The sequence below is a fragment of the Terrapene carolina genome, unplaced genomic scaffold (assembly GCF_002925995.2).
Source record: "Terrapene carolina triunguis isolate 2854851 unplaced genomic scaffold, T_m_triunguis-2.0 Scaffold93, whole genome shotgun sequence".
NCBI classification, from domain to species: domain Eukaryota; kingdom Metazoa; phylum Chordata; order Testudines; family Emydidae; genus Terrapene; species Terrapene triunguis.
This window is the reverse complement of record NW_020664444.1, coordinates 14,310,888-14,326,303: the sequence shown is the minus strand read 5'-3', so window position 1 is coordinate 14,326,303 and position 15,416 is coordinate 14,310,888.

The window sequence follows — 15,416 nt, the reverse complement described above, 5'->3', positions numbered from 1 at the left end:
TAAGCATAGCAATTATCACATAAAGACGGGATTGAAAATGATGGATGCTGCATTAAAATGATGTAAATTGTGTGGGTGTATTACTTTAAAGATAATTCTTTAAAATATCTTGTATAATGAATGTTACATTGTTTCATTTTCTCAGCTCAAGCAGGAGTGGAGAGAGAATTGTCTGTCTTCAAGTGGTTCAAGCAAAGGACTGGCCGTCAGAACTCCTGGATTCTATCTCTGGCTCGATCCGTGGATTTTCTTTGCTTTGTGGTAAGTGATTTAATCCCATCGGATTTCCCCATCTGTAAATAGAGGCATTAGTTAGCTAACATGGGTGTTGTGACACTGTAAAATGCTTTGAGATCCTCAGGTGAAAGGCACTACAGTCTTACTAGTCTTAATAGTTCAGCTCGCTCTGTTGCTCTTATTCTGGGGATATATCACTCTTGTTTTTCGTCTTTGAGCCTTCTGGGGTGGACACTGAAAGTTCTTGACATTAAGAGCAATCTTTTTGGGGGGAGTGCTGACTGCATATGAAGAGAGGTGGCCTCGCTTTTTCTGCCAGTCTCTCTCTGGGGGCATATCCCATGGTGGTTTGTGTTGAGATGCTCTACGATTCCCCCCCCCCCAACTATTATTTATGTCAATTGTGAAAGAACATGTCTGTCCCTTCAGGGGAAGGGCATTGGAGGGCTACCAGCACTTCAGGGATTTTTCCTGCATTCTCACTGCAAAGTAGGTGGGTTACAGCCCGAATTAAAGTGGAGTCCAGGCTCTAAACAATACCCCCAATCATGTAAGCTAGCCAAGGTTTAAAGCACCTCCAAACCCCAGGCAGAGGTTTTTCTGTGTGGATCGTAGGGCTAAAACCCAGGTAAGAGCCCAGGTTAACTGCAGTGAAAACATTCCCTCAGGGTTTGTTTCACAGAAGAGTTAACTCGAATTATTACTTGAGCATTGCCCCTAACTTGAGTCCTGTCCACATACACAAACCCTGTCCTCAAGTGTGGTGGTGCTTGTAACTCGAACTGGCCAGCCTGAGAGGGGGTTCAGGGTAAAGCTCAGGTGAACGCACCTTTGTCAGCTGCTAACCCCACCATCCTGTGCAGACTGAGTCTTACTTTGCAGTGGGCTGCTCTCACTTGAGGTAGGTTACCCCGAGAGGAGTTAACACAAGTGTAGCTAGCTTGAGTTAACTCTGCAGTGAAGATGTATCCTGGTCTGGATTTGAACCAGTAACCTTGCAGTAAAAGACTGTAGCCAATTACCAGTCCCTCTGAGCCACTCGTTCCTTCACAAACAGTTTAACAGTAAGCTTGGAGAAAAGAGCTGACTAGTTTGTCGCTTAAAGAATGCTCAAAAGTGCTTCTTTAATTAATCATGTGAGATGAAATATTTGTTACTCCTGGTGCTGTGGGTCTAGCAAAATAAACTCATAAATTTAATATTCAGCTTTCAAGACACCACATCATTCATCCAGGGAAGAATATCCAAAAAATCCAGTTTAGTTTCATGTAGCTGTTTTCATTCAGACCAGTTTGGCAGGTGACACTTATGCTACCTGACTCATTGTAATTCTTATCTCCACGTTGAATGAAATCATTAGGATGAAACGTCACTGCTCTCACAGACACAAAACTCTGTTTGTCAGACTGTCTAAGGAGATTCAGCCCAGAGAGAAATCTCAGCGTTCGTGCTGATTGTGCATTTTACCAAAAATGGCAGCTTTAAGATTTTCCTTTTCCGTTCAACACACTTGTGGATCAGTGAAACATGCTCTCTCTTTCATAGCTGTAGAAGGGAATCAGTTTTAAGTGTGAAAGCCAATTTATTAACTGTACATTTTATCACAGAAATGCATTAATAGATGCGCATGTGAAGAAAATCATTTTTAGATGATTGCTCCGTCTTACTGCTGGGTTACCAAGTGTCTGTTCCTGTAACCCTTTGTATTCATCACAGCAGGATGGAGCCGAAGGTGCACACCAATTTTCAGACCTGCTCTTTGTAAAGTAAGAGAGAACCATAAATTACAGTATTTTTGCTAGGAGCCACTCGCATATCTTATCAGTGAATGTCATAACCCTTCGTTCTGGACTGCAGTGAGACAAAGCATCAGCCCATCTATTTGAATTGAGGTTATCCTTAATTTGTCACTGTAGCGGGGCAGTTGCCCTGCTCCCAAAAAAAGCCTAGGCTGATTGGGGAAGCAGCCACAGCTGGGGCCACGCCCCAGTCAAGCCACAGCTGGCCCTATAAAAGGGCTGTGAGCGAGGAGCTAAGTCGGTCTCTCTTGCTTTGGGTACAGGGAACGGAGCAGGGCTGGGGAGCTCCAGCCTGGTAAATCCCCAGGCTGCGGGCCTTGCTAAAAGGCCAAAACAGGTACTGGGGTTGCAGAGGCAGCTGGTCCGACCCCCCCCCCGCCGCCAATGATGAGTGGCCTTTTATAGACTACAGTTTGCCCCAGTGAGTGGGGGCTGGCTGATGACTGGCAGTAGCCACTGAGGCAAGGTGGGGATAGTGGGTTGGGGGTTCCCCTGGGTGGGGAGACACAGACTGTGGGTTGCTGCTGGGGGCAGAACCCCGAGGAAAAGGGGCACCGGGGTCTGGGAGGGACATGGGGGCCCTAAGGCAGGCAAGACACCTGCCTGCAGAGGGCACTCCGGGCTGGACGAGAGCTAATTCCCAGGATAACCAGCAGGAGGCGCCACACTGGTGAGTTGTCGCATCGCTACAGTCACTTTTAAATGACATTTAAGCAAAGGAGAACATTGCATTCGCTGAAGAACACTGCAACTTTGTCAGCTTTCAACCCTTGCATTTCCATTTGCTAATGCTGAATTTAGATTAAATGGAGCCCTACTTAGAAGGTGGCTTGAAAATGGCAAGTCAATGAATTAGGAATGGAACTAAGTGAATTGTAAATGAATTCCCTGTGAATTGTGGTATGTGAGAGGCAGTGAGGTCCAGTGGCGAGGGCACGTGCTTGAGGCGCTGGAGACCTGAGTTCTATTCTTGGTTCTTCCACCTGTCCGCTTGTGACCCAGGGCAAGTCACATCCCCTCTGTGCTTCTCTTTCCCCTCCAACCCATTGTCTTGTCTTTTTAACCGATAAGCTCTTCCAGGCAGGGACTCTCGTACTATATTATGTACGGTGCCTAGTACAATGGGGCCCCAATCTCAAATGATGCCTCTACGCACTACTGTATCAGCCATCATGGGAAAGGAACCACACAAATACATGGGAAAAGTGCTATCCCTGGTACGTTCACTATATTTCTTTCCATTTTATTTCTTTAGGTGGGTTAAGGTGGCAGAATTTTCTCAACAAAGAACAGTTAATTGCTTTTGCCCCCAAATCTTTCCTAGTACATCCATGCCAGCACACCTGTAGGATTTAGATAACAATTATCTCCATGTTTTTCCTGAATCACTGGATAGGAACCACATATTTAGAGTGGCACAGTTCACCTCTATACATGCCTTTTAAAATATTATTGCGAAGTAGCAAGGATAAATACTAACAGTCAATGCACTGGATTATAAAGCAGGAGTGAATGAATCGGCAATAAAAGTGTGCAAATGGACCTGACATCAGTGGTGTAGCTGAAACATAATTTTGTGATCTCTCATCAGGATTTGCAATATCTGTCCCCCAATCTTTAGTAGGTGGGTGTTCATGAATCAAATACAATTTCAATCGAGAAGCAGCATGCCAGTGGGAGGAAGCATATGAACATAAATTACGTAATTATTATTCTGTCTGCTTTTATGCATTTAATCACAAAAGAGCAGAAGATGAAGATATGAAATAAACCGTAAAGGCATCATAATTCTAAACAACAACAGAAACAAACCCACGCAGGCCCCTGCCAAACAACATTATAATATGAAATGACAAGTAAAACAGAGGGCCGGGGACATTTGTTAATTTTATTTTTGCCTCCCTCATGTTCATTAGGCAATAACACAAACTGGTATACCATCATATTTTTGTTTATCAACATTTCCCAAAGTGAGGGGTGCACCCGTAGCTGGGCCCAAAGAGCTAACCGGGGGGAAAGAAGGGGCATGGACAGACCTCTCAATTGAGCTCCATCTCGGGGGCGGAGAGAAGAAGAAACTTTTAGCTATTACGACAGCTGAGACCTTTCAAAATGTGACCTGAGTGTAACTGATGCAGCAATATCTGCCTGAATTTGCAGACAGCCTGAAATAATAGCTCTGAAGTGAGAATTGCCTCATGCATTCCAACTGGGTGCTAATTCAGGTCATACTTTAAATGTCAACATTGTGAACTATTTCATTGCTTATCAAAGCATGTAAGGATGGAGCGGGAGGCTCATATTAGGGAGATCTATACTAATGTTTTCCAAAGTATGGGGCATGCCCCCAAGGACACGCAGGGGAGTGGTAGTGCGGAAGATAGGATTAGAAGATGTATAAAATAAGATGATTGTATCACATCATTAATGTGCTTGGTCCCATTCTCCTGAAAGGCAGAATGGCAGCTCAGTATTATAGCATTTAGGAAATGCGGCCCTGAACTGTATAGCAGGGATGCAGAAACTTTGCCCAAGTGAGGGTCCCCATTGCCAGGAGAATGAGGTCTGAACCTTGACAGCATAAAATATGGTAGATTGCAGCTGCCTTTATCGTTAGTACAGAGTGGGCTGCAGAAATGATAGGTCATATCACGAGGAGCCATTGCCAGCTGGGAACTGTATTTTGAGCCATGCCATATAGTTACCCTCCCCTGGGATAGTATTGCAGGTTAAATTCAGTTCAGGCTGCATTCAGATTCTGATTCCAGACAGACTTCAGAACAGTTTAGTGTTTCAGTCATTTTTGAGTTGTCATGAATTTCATCCCCCCCATCTATTAATGAACTTTTCCCAGGACTTGCCTGGGTAGAGCCCTGGCACCTGTAGTGGCACTTCGTAGCCCCGGCACCTCTGGGCTTGCCATGTCCGTTGTGAAAGTAAAAAAAAAAAATGTGCGTGAGCCCCAGCACCTCTTTCATTACAAATTAAGCACTGACTTTTCCCACCCCTAGGTGGTTCTTTTCCCCTGAGATATTTGTAAAGAACCTGACCTTTTGCGTACCATTGGTAATGGAGATACTGTGGGTCCTTAACTATAGCAGAGATGCTCAAAAATTAAGAGTGACACTAAGGACAGCAGGATGTTTTCTTTCCTCCCTTCCCTCCTTCCTTCCTTTCTGTCAGACTTGGAGGTGTCAGAACCGCTAGTTCTCAGTCTGTGTCCACAGGCCTAAATAGACACCTGTGTATTTGTTACAGTGGCGTTCTGTCTCCTTATAGCTGTGTGAGAACATGGCTGTTAGCAGACCATGTTCACTCAGTTCCATATAACGTTCTACATGGGTAGCTGGACCACACTGTAGTTTGGTCTTAGTCACAATTAGCCACATAGACTCTTTGTTTTAAAGGGGAAAACTAATGTTATCTGGAAAGTTGATTTCAACACAAGTTGGTATACAATGTAATCCCTAGTTTAATCCCTATGCTACTTTGCTATTGCTGGGAACAGGCTTTTCCCCTCTCCATGCCCTGATCTCACCTAAATTCTACTACAAATTCTACTACTCACCTAAATTCTACTACAACGGACATGTGCAGTTACAGGCGAATGGCAGAGGCTTTCCATTCTCCCCCTTGGAAAGAAAGAAGGAAGTTGTGGTCATGAGACACACGGAATGTCAGCAAAACTGGTTGCAGAATTCAACTCAATGGAGGAAAAAAAGATGGGATCTTGAATGTATTACTTTAACTCAGTACACATCACACACAAACACCACATCATGCAGAAAAAATAGCAGATCCATATACTGTGTCAATGATATGCAGATTAAGGCCTGCTAAATATTATGCTGTGGCACAATATACCAGACAAAGCACTCGGGGACCGTTAAATCCTTTAATCCACAAATACACACTCAGTAAATAAAACAAATGGTTTTGATGGGAAACCCAATTACTTTGATTACAGCAGCTGAGGGAAATATTTTTTCTATTGTTTTATGCAGGAAAAATGGGGAAAAGACTGACAGAATTATCCTTAAAATGCATCCTCTTTATCTCCTTGGGCAGACTCATCCCTGGAGTAATCCTACTGAAGTTAGTGGACTCACACCATGGCTAGCTTTGGTTCGTTGTCTTTCAACTTTAATCCCTGATCCATTGAGTCTGATGAATGTCCTCCACATCCACTGTCTTGTTATTGGTGATGGAGGATAGTCTTTCCTGACTCCTTACTCTTTAACTTGGTCTCTATATTCTCCTTTGTCAGGCTTGAAGGCTACAATCCTATTCATGCAGATGTTTTTCAGGTTCTTTTTTGTTTCCATTGCCTAAATGGAGAGGCCCAGAATTCAGGTTTGGCTCCAAAGAAACATCACATTCTCCAGGAGGCAATGAGCCCCCTAAACAGAAGAACCTGTTGGTAGCCGTTAAGACTGTTGCACAATTTTACCAACGGCTGCTCTTGTCAAACACTGGATCAATCAAGGTGCTGGCTGTTTATTTATAACTGTGGTTGTTCTTCTGGGAATCTAAAGCAGATCATGGTGGGCAGTAGTACATGCTGGAGTTCCCAATGAAACACTACATGGTAACTTGAACCTGCAGTGACTACAGATGAGCAGAAACACAGTGGTGTTAAAGATAGAAAAGAGATTATATTGATAATATGAATTTGTGGTAGATCAGAGATTATCTGATCCAAAGAAACATTTTAGTGAGGATAGAGTGACAGAAACTTAAAAGCTTTGTTCAAAGAGCAAGGGATCTCAGTTATCCATGGCCTACAACACACTGAGTGTAGGGAACATATGAAGCAGTAAGCAATAGGCATTGGAACAGTTTACTTTCTATATAAAACTATGGAGAAGGGAGTAGCTTGTGACAACAGGGTCGATCCCAAATGTTCGTGAATTAAGGACTTCAGAACTATTATTGTTGTTAATGATTTGTAATGTAGTAGTGTCTGGAGTTCTTAGCCAAGACAGAGCCCCATAGTGGTATGTGGTGTACCTGATTGATCCTGTGAAAAACTCTGGGGATATGAGTAAAGGTTTAAAAGTGGAGGAGAATACAAGCAAAATGGATACAATAATCTAGTTAAATTCATAGTTATAACTAAACTGAGACCCAAATGGGAAAGCCTTTGACTATCAGCTGAGCAAATATTGGTAGGATTTAGGAAATGTTGGGTGTAGTTCACATTTCTGAATTCTCTTTTGATTTTTCCTCTATTTTATGTCTGCAATTTGGCTCCTTCAAAACTCTTGCTTCTCCCTCAGGCTTTCACACTATTACCCCAGGGTGCATTTCTGAAGCATCACAGCCATTTTCAATCTGCAGCAGTCCAGCCACTGGACCCTCCAAAAAGATCAGTTGCCTGCTGCTGCATTTGAATTTCATCATAGTTTTGCAAATCCAAACCCTGGACTTTGAGATTCCCCAGCCATTTTTCCTGACCACATTTGAATCCCGATTGAGTTCCCCATAGGCCCAAGTGATTACCACCCCATCTGAACAGCACCTTCTCCTGACCAAAGAAAAACATGTGTCATATCCAAAATTCACTTCCTTGCCTGGTCATTAGCCCCCACTGTTCCTTTTCAGAATATTTCTTCTTCTGGTGCACATCTTTGCATCTGCTGGATTTGAAAGAACTTTGCCCTGAACTCTTCATTAATTCCCAGCAAAACTCCTTGGAAACTCCCAAGGAATAATTTGTGGTTTGTATCAATGCCGACTCCTGCATCCCTCCAGGAACAATTTCCTTGCTTACTCCATCCTTGACGTCTCCTGTTGTGTCCCAGTCAATCCCAGTTGCCTGCAATGATTTTTTTCAAACTTGGGGTTATGGGCATTCTTTCCACCAATAATAATAAAAATAATTGAAATTCATGTCAATTATGTATCGATAGATTTTATTTTGTGTGTGTGTGTATATACATACATACATACATACATACATATACATATATATATATAATCTCATTTTATTTTGCATTATTTCTCATGTAATCTAAAAATTATATTCTAATGATAGATCATAAACTCTTTGGTGAAGGGATCACGAAAGCTTATGCTCAAACAAATGTGTTAGTCTCTAAGGTGCCACAAGTACTCCTGTTCTTTTTGTCTTTGTACTGTGCTTGTACAGCAATGATGGCTGCTCCTCGGTTCTATCGCAATAGAAATAATAATGCAAGGATGCATTTTTCTCAAAAATCACCAGGGGATAAGTTTGCCATTTTAAAAAAAGAAAAGGACAGTACATTTTGGTTAAAATTGAATACTTTAAGCTGGATTTCCCACACTCCATTCTATCAATCACACTTGTCTGTGGATATGGATAGAAGCCTATGGACTGATGAATTGAACTGCTATCATGGGAAAACAATGCTCTCTCACTATAGTTGTCTCCCTTAGGAAATTACAGAGCTATCTCAGTATTTGGGAGTTTTAAAACTGTCAGTGCCTGGTAAAGATGAGCAATAGCAATTCCAGGTGTTCTCAGCATTGAGTTTTGAAATTGTTTTCACCTCTAGATGCAAATGTCCCTTCAAGGTGAGAAATGTCACACCAGAAAGGCAGAAAAGGTTCTAAGCAATTACATTGCTGAATGCCTTTCTATGGATTGTTGATAACTTCTAAATAGCTTCTTTTTAATAAATAATAATAAGACAAGAGCCTTTCATAATTTATATACAGGTTGGCTGCACTGGGGGGAAAAATAAGCTGTTGAATAAATCTGTAAGGCTATTTCCTGATTGTTGAAATCTATAATTGGTTTATTTATCAGCATTCAGCTAAGCTTTCCAATATATGCTACTAAGGCTGTCAGGTGATGCAGAAGGACTTAATCTAATCTCAGTGGGTGACACACCAAGTCCCAGATTTGATCTTAAAGTGCAAAACCATCATAATAGCCAGAAGCCCAGGCACAGATTACCTCTCATTTGTTGAAGATGTGGACACACTAAACTGATGCAGGAAATAATATGCAACTTCACATTTATAATATTCACCCATAGCTTTCTCTGCCATAGCATGTAGCTTCTTGAGATAGTTTTTTCATGTGATTGAATTGTGATAAATGCCAGGGAAACCAGGTTACTTATTCAATTGGTAGAAAACATTACACCCATTTTTTTTGTGTGAGGAGTTTTGGTGGAAGGATGGGGATTTAACGTATATGGGAAGATGATGGTTAGCTGTGGGGCAGCTGTTATGATTGTGATGACAGTGATGAATAAGCATCAATATTTCAAAGGTGAGAGAGGTGTTTTTCATATATTTGATGATTTTCATGCCTTGCACACTTTTTTTTTAGAAGCCCGGAGAACATAGGATGGCTGATTGAAATGTATTTATTTATTTGGATTTATTTCAAAGACCTGCACAATGACCCTGTGATGTGTATTATCTCCATTTTACACATGAGGAGTTTGAGGCATGGATCTTAAATGGCGTGTCCAAGGCTACACAATGAGTCTGTGTCAGAGATAGGCTTATAACTCTGCAGGTCCTTATTATACAATCTCTTGAACTATCCACTAAACAGAGCATAGTGCTGGGTATCAAGGAATGCAAGGGTTCTAATCCCAGCTCTGCTGTTGAGTCGCAGTGTTGCCTTGGACAAGTCACTTAACCTCTAGGAGTGAAATAAGGCTTAGGATATGTCTACACTGCAATAAATGACCCAAAGCCTGGCTGTGGCTGGCCAGAGTCAGCTGATTTGGGCTCATGGGGCTTGGGCTGAGGGGCTATAAGATTGCAGTGTAAATGTTCGGGCTCAGGCTGGAGGCCGGGCTCTGAGACACTGCAGGGGGAGGGTCTCAGAGGCCAGGGTCCAGCCCGAACCTGAACGTCTACATTGCTATTTTTATCCCCACACCCTGAGCCTGAGTCAGCTGATCAGGGCTCTGAGACTAGTGCCGCAGGTTTTCTATTGCAGTGTAGACGTACCCATAGAGTAAATGTGCAAGGTGTGTATGCCCCTGCCTCTCGGAGTGAAAGGAGGAGGAAGATTCTGGAACATAGTGATGGGTTTTCTGCAAACATGCTTGCAGAATTCTGATGTGAAAGAGACGAAAAAATCACAATACATGAACACGTGAGATTGCTTCCCGGAAACCATGGTTTGCACTCACTTTGAAAAATGGCCCCGTAAGTCATGGTTTGGTAAATTCCCTTAAGTGAAAGTTGTTCCAACAATCATATTATCATTTAATGCTTCTTTGAGTTTTAAACAACTCTTTTTCAAAAAAAATGTAAGCCGGATTGCAGTATTCTTGCCTTTCGTTTTACCTTTGGGGAGCTAATGCATAGCGTGTCTGGAGAGACCAGAGAGACTACTTAGCATCCTCCCCAGTGGTGGCACCGAAAGAAAAGAGAATGTTTAAGTGGTACACAAATGGCAGAAATAAATCAGGGGGCCATTCAGTACTGAGCGTACAATATTAGGCTAAATGGTTGGAGTCAAAAATTTCTGTAAGATGTGAGAGGGTGATCAGCCGCTCAGTGAGGCATAACAGGCAAAAGAACAGGAGACAAAAGGCTGAAATAAATTAGCCTGAAGGTAAAGCAAGTGAAGAAAATACATAAATGAAACCTGGGTAATTGGAGGGAGGTCCTTTGAACCATCTGCTACTGGCTATTGTCAGAGACATGGTGCCACACTATTATTTGTGTCTCGCACTCTGTAGTCCCAGTCCAGCACAACACTTACTCACATGTTTAATCCCATCGTCTTCAAAAGGGCTGCGTGCAAGCCTGGGAGGTTGCCTGCATGTATGAGCTCGCAAGATCAGGATGTAGGTTAGTGTGTAAACTCATGCGATTGCCTCTGCGCAGTTGGCTGTTTTGGGCCTGAACACCCATTCCGTGTATGTTCTAAGCATCCCTGGAAGTTTATGGGAGTTTGGGCCAGTCAAGTAGAGCACAATGGACTCCTTTCTGAGCAGTCTCATGGCAGCAGTTGTATTTCCTTTGAGGGGGCATCTCAAAGCAGAGAATGAGCCTTTCCCCTTTCTAACTCCAGGACGCACTATGACTCCGGCCAGGGGAAGGTAACATCTGGGAGACTTTCACACCTCTTCTTGAGCGGGGAGCCTTGGCTGGGTCTGGGGGGATTTATCCTGTCAGTCTTATTCTCTTCAGTAGGGCAGCCAGGTGAGGCCTGAGCTGCCTACAGCGCCAGTTCAGACAGTGCTGCCAAAGATACAGACAGACGAGCCTCATGCTCACCGTGCGCTATTTATCAGGGCTGGATTGAAATTCTGGTGTAATATTTACACCCGTGCTCCAGTGCCACATTGTGTGCAGTGTGAGCTGCTTTGTGCAGGGGTGGGATGCCCTGTCAAGATGCCTCTGTCTCTATCCTAGTCTGGCTGGGATATGTCACCTCATTCCCCTCCTCCTCTTTAACAGCTAACCTCCCTCCACTAGGTCCTCAACTGAGCATGTTCCACCAAACGCACACTGGTCTGGACAAGCTCCATCTTCTTGCCCCATGTGGCATGGCAGAGCAGTTTGGGGAAGTGGATGAGGGCTGGTTCACGTTACAGACAGAAGGCTAAGTAAGAGTGGCTGTGCAGGGGGCTCTCAGTTTTCTTGAACTGGCCTTAGTTGTATTACAAACACCCAGGATTTCAGCGATGATTCTCATTTTTAGGAGTCTATGCCCTGGACAGAGCTGAAAGCTCTTTCCATTACATCATATCAGAAGAGTAAATTTGTCTTGTTCTAGGACACGTTTTCTGTTTGATTTTACTAAAAAGTGCAGTTTAAAAACTAACCATTTTTTTTCCAACGAAAAATTCTTCCATTCAGTGTTGACAGCCACTTGAAATGCAGCCCTCACCCCATGCTCATGATTCCTTACCTACCAATTACATAGAGCCGTTTAGGCAAAACCCATTATGTATTCCTACAATGAATAGATCAACACTGTGCATCTATGAAACAGTCCATTGATATGGACATAATTAGATTTTTATCAGTTTCAGCTAGGTGCAACCATTTCATTATAACTGACCTGGATTAGTTTCTACGTGTCTCCCTCATTAAAATCTACAGCACCTGTGCTAATGGGTTTTGTTTCTATCAAGATATAATGAGGACTGGCATATCTGCATATTCTCCAAGCGAACCAAGAACAGAGACAAATACTCCATTTTATTACCATCTGACAGAGACATAATGATTGCTGAGAAACTCATTACCAATGTATTATGCAATGATTTAACTTGAAATCCTTGCCATGCTGCAGTCCAGCAGCAGCAGGCGTCTTGGAAGTGTTTGAGTTTATTTGTTTGAACAGAGAGATTAGCCCCTTCGTACCAGTTCTGTGCTCAATAGAAATTCTATTTGTTGTTCTGATTAGGCATTGCCCTTGCTTTTGCAAGGTATCTGACTGCCTGAGGGTGCATTTCATGGTGGGATCATGCAATTTATGTAGCCAGATTTCTCTGATGATTATTCACCCATGTGCCCCTTGCGAGGATGTGCAAAAAGCATGGGGGTAAAAATGATCAGAATTATTATCTTTCCTCTGTACGTTCTCTTCACCGTCAAATTCTCTTCCCCACCCAGTGTGCCACTTCGCCTACGTCTCCACTGGTGGGTGAGAGGGGCAGCATGTTCTTCACTCGGCTTAATGAAGAGATGGCAACTTGCCTTGTAACTCAGGCTGTCAACTCAAGTTCAGTGCCAAGTATCAGCTTGTACTCGACCTGCTAACCCAAGTTAAAAGCCTTGTCTTCACTGCTGGTTTAACCTGAGTTAAGAACACACCTTTTTTTCAGTGAAGACAAACCCGTGTTCTTCTTTCAAATCCCACCTCAGAGCCCAGAGACAGCAATTCCTTTCAGTGCAAACCACCATGGCTGAAAGGAAAAAAAGAGGCTGGTTGGCTGTTTCACCAGCCCAGGAAGAGAAGCAAAGAACATGCCCAAGAACTTTTAAGGCATTTGCCCCAGGGCACCATTTATTGTTTGAATACAAATACATAACTAATGTAAACAAAGCTGACAGCGGGGAGAGGGGGGAGGGGAAGAGGAGGGGGCACGAAGAGGACACACCCTTCCTCTTTCACTTTGGGTCTGGCTTCTGTTTCCTTATATATCCCTAACCCTTTCCAAGATGATGCTTCTCCTGGTCACAGACCCCCAGTGTAGGATATTCTCATCCTTAGTGTCTGTGTGTATGGAGAGAGAGATTCTGCAGCCCGTACTCCTATCAAGTAGTATTTACTCACATGAGTAACCAACATTATTTTCAGCTGTGGGCTCCTCGGCCTGTGAGAAATGAGTTTGATGGTCTCCAAGGAGAAACATCCATATCACGTAGACTGTTTGTTTTCACTAATGGCATCCAACCACTTTCAAAACTTAAATTAACATCGAGCTCATTTCAGTTGTGATCTAGAAATGAGAGCTGTGGAAATCTCTACCAGCTCCATCTTCAAACGATGGGATGCAAATGTTTGCCGGCATTTTTCCAGGTGGGAAAATGATAATGAGAAATTGATAAAATAACCAACGTGCGCCTGAAAACAAGCATGAAGCTTTTTCAGTGTTCAGTGGTTGATCATGTAAGTAATTTAGACTTATTGTGTCACGGAGTTGTAAACATAATATTTCACCTAGGAGAGCTCCTACCGGTATACAGAGCAGACTTGAGCCATATGGCACATATGTCAAAATGAGAAAAAGGAGGTAAACCGCTCAATATGTAGAGTTAACAGATTGACTTCTAATTAAGATCAGATGGTCCCTACAATGAATCAAATACCCTGGAAGCCTATTACCAGTTGCCTAATCTTGGGTGTAAAGTTGTTATATAGCCAGATTTCTCCACTCGCTCACAGTCAGTGGAGTTTCACTGTTGAATTTATCTCTTAGTCTACAGTGGGTAAAAGCTTTGGGGCTAGGAAGCAAATCTATCCAGTGTACTGAACATTGTGGTTTTGAACTTGGCAGGTTCAAATGTGATGAGGTCTCAGTGTAATGGCTTTTATACTGTGATATCACTCTGGCAAAGCTTTGCTGGCATTAAGAAAAGACTCAACGTGCCAGCCCAAGAGGCTGGCATTTTGGAGATTGGGCTCCCTGGAGCATGGAAGGCAAGAAAGGACCAGGAAGAGCTTTGTGTTGTAGGAGCCAATTCTGAGTACAGAAAAGGTCCTCACCTGGCTGCTCCTCGCTTGCTGTAAGCTCTCCATCTCAGGGTTGCAGGTTCTAGCAGGCAATGTAGCATTTCAGCCTAATACAGACTGCTTAGTGTCTGCTCTGATTGCTCTGGAAAGTGTTGTATATTGCTTTAAAAAGAGGTGTCTTGTGACTAAGTCAGTGGTCTGCAGAATAAGATATTGGGAGATCCAAGCAGTGGTAGGTCAGGGATATGGGGCCAAAAGAGCATTATTCCCTTACAAAAGGGCTTGTAGGAGAACCACTGCACTAAAAAGATGTAACTACTGATTATTATCCCCAATAATTCTCACACATAAAAGAAACATTATGTTGATTGTGTTGACTAGAAAGAAATAAGGTCACTGCACAAAGAGGCTTTGGAGCATAGCTCAGTTATTGATGTTGCAGAGGATTATGCTTTAAATAAGTTCAGGGATCATTATGGCAAAAAATATTCCACACCATTCATTTTCAGGTAAACATTCTGCTGTAACTCAGTTTAATAGGAGGGGATATCTTTCTTCAAAACCCTATACATTGCTGCATACTAACAATAGTTCCTGCTATTTATTTCTATCCCACAGACTGATTGAAAATGGGACAGTTAATCCCCGAAGCTTTCTACGGTATAATTATTAAATACAATACATAAACCCCCAAACTGAGTAGCCACATAGAATCTTATTTTGGAAACATTTTCCGTGTGTTTGATGCTTCCTTAGGGAGTAGGGGGTGGGAACTAAAACTTTTTAACATTATAAAGGGGAAAATTAAAAAAGAATGAGAATCCATGTGGTAGAAAGATGTTCAGGGAAGAGAAGTGAAAATAACTAGATGTGTTGAAAGCTATATAAACATAGGAATTGTTTGCCAGATCAGAGCAATTGTCCATCTTCTTCATCCTGTCCCTGATAGTGGCCAATATTAGATGCTTCAGAGGAAGGAGCAAGAAACCAAACAGAGGATAATTATGGAATTAACATACCCATAGAAGAAGTTTCTTTCCAGCATCATCAGTTAGGGGGTGGTCTATGCCCTAAAGCATGATTGCTTCTTGGGAAAAAACAAAGCAAAAACAACTTTCCTATCAAATGTGATTATGGATGTCCTCATAATCCATAGATATAGCTAAGCTTTTTAATGGAACCCTCTATATTCTTGGTCTCGGTGATATCTTGGGGTGATGTGTTCCACA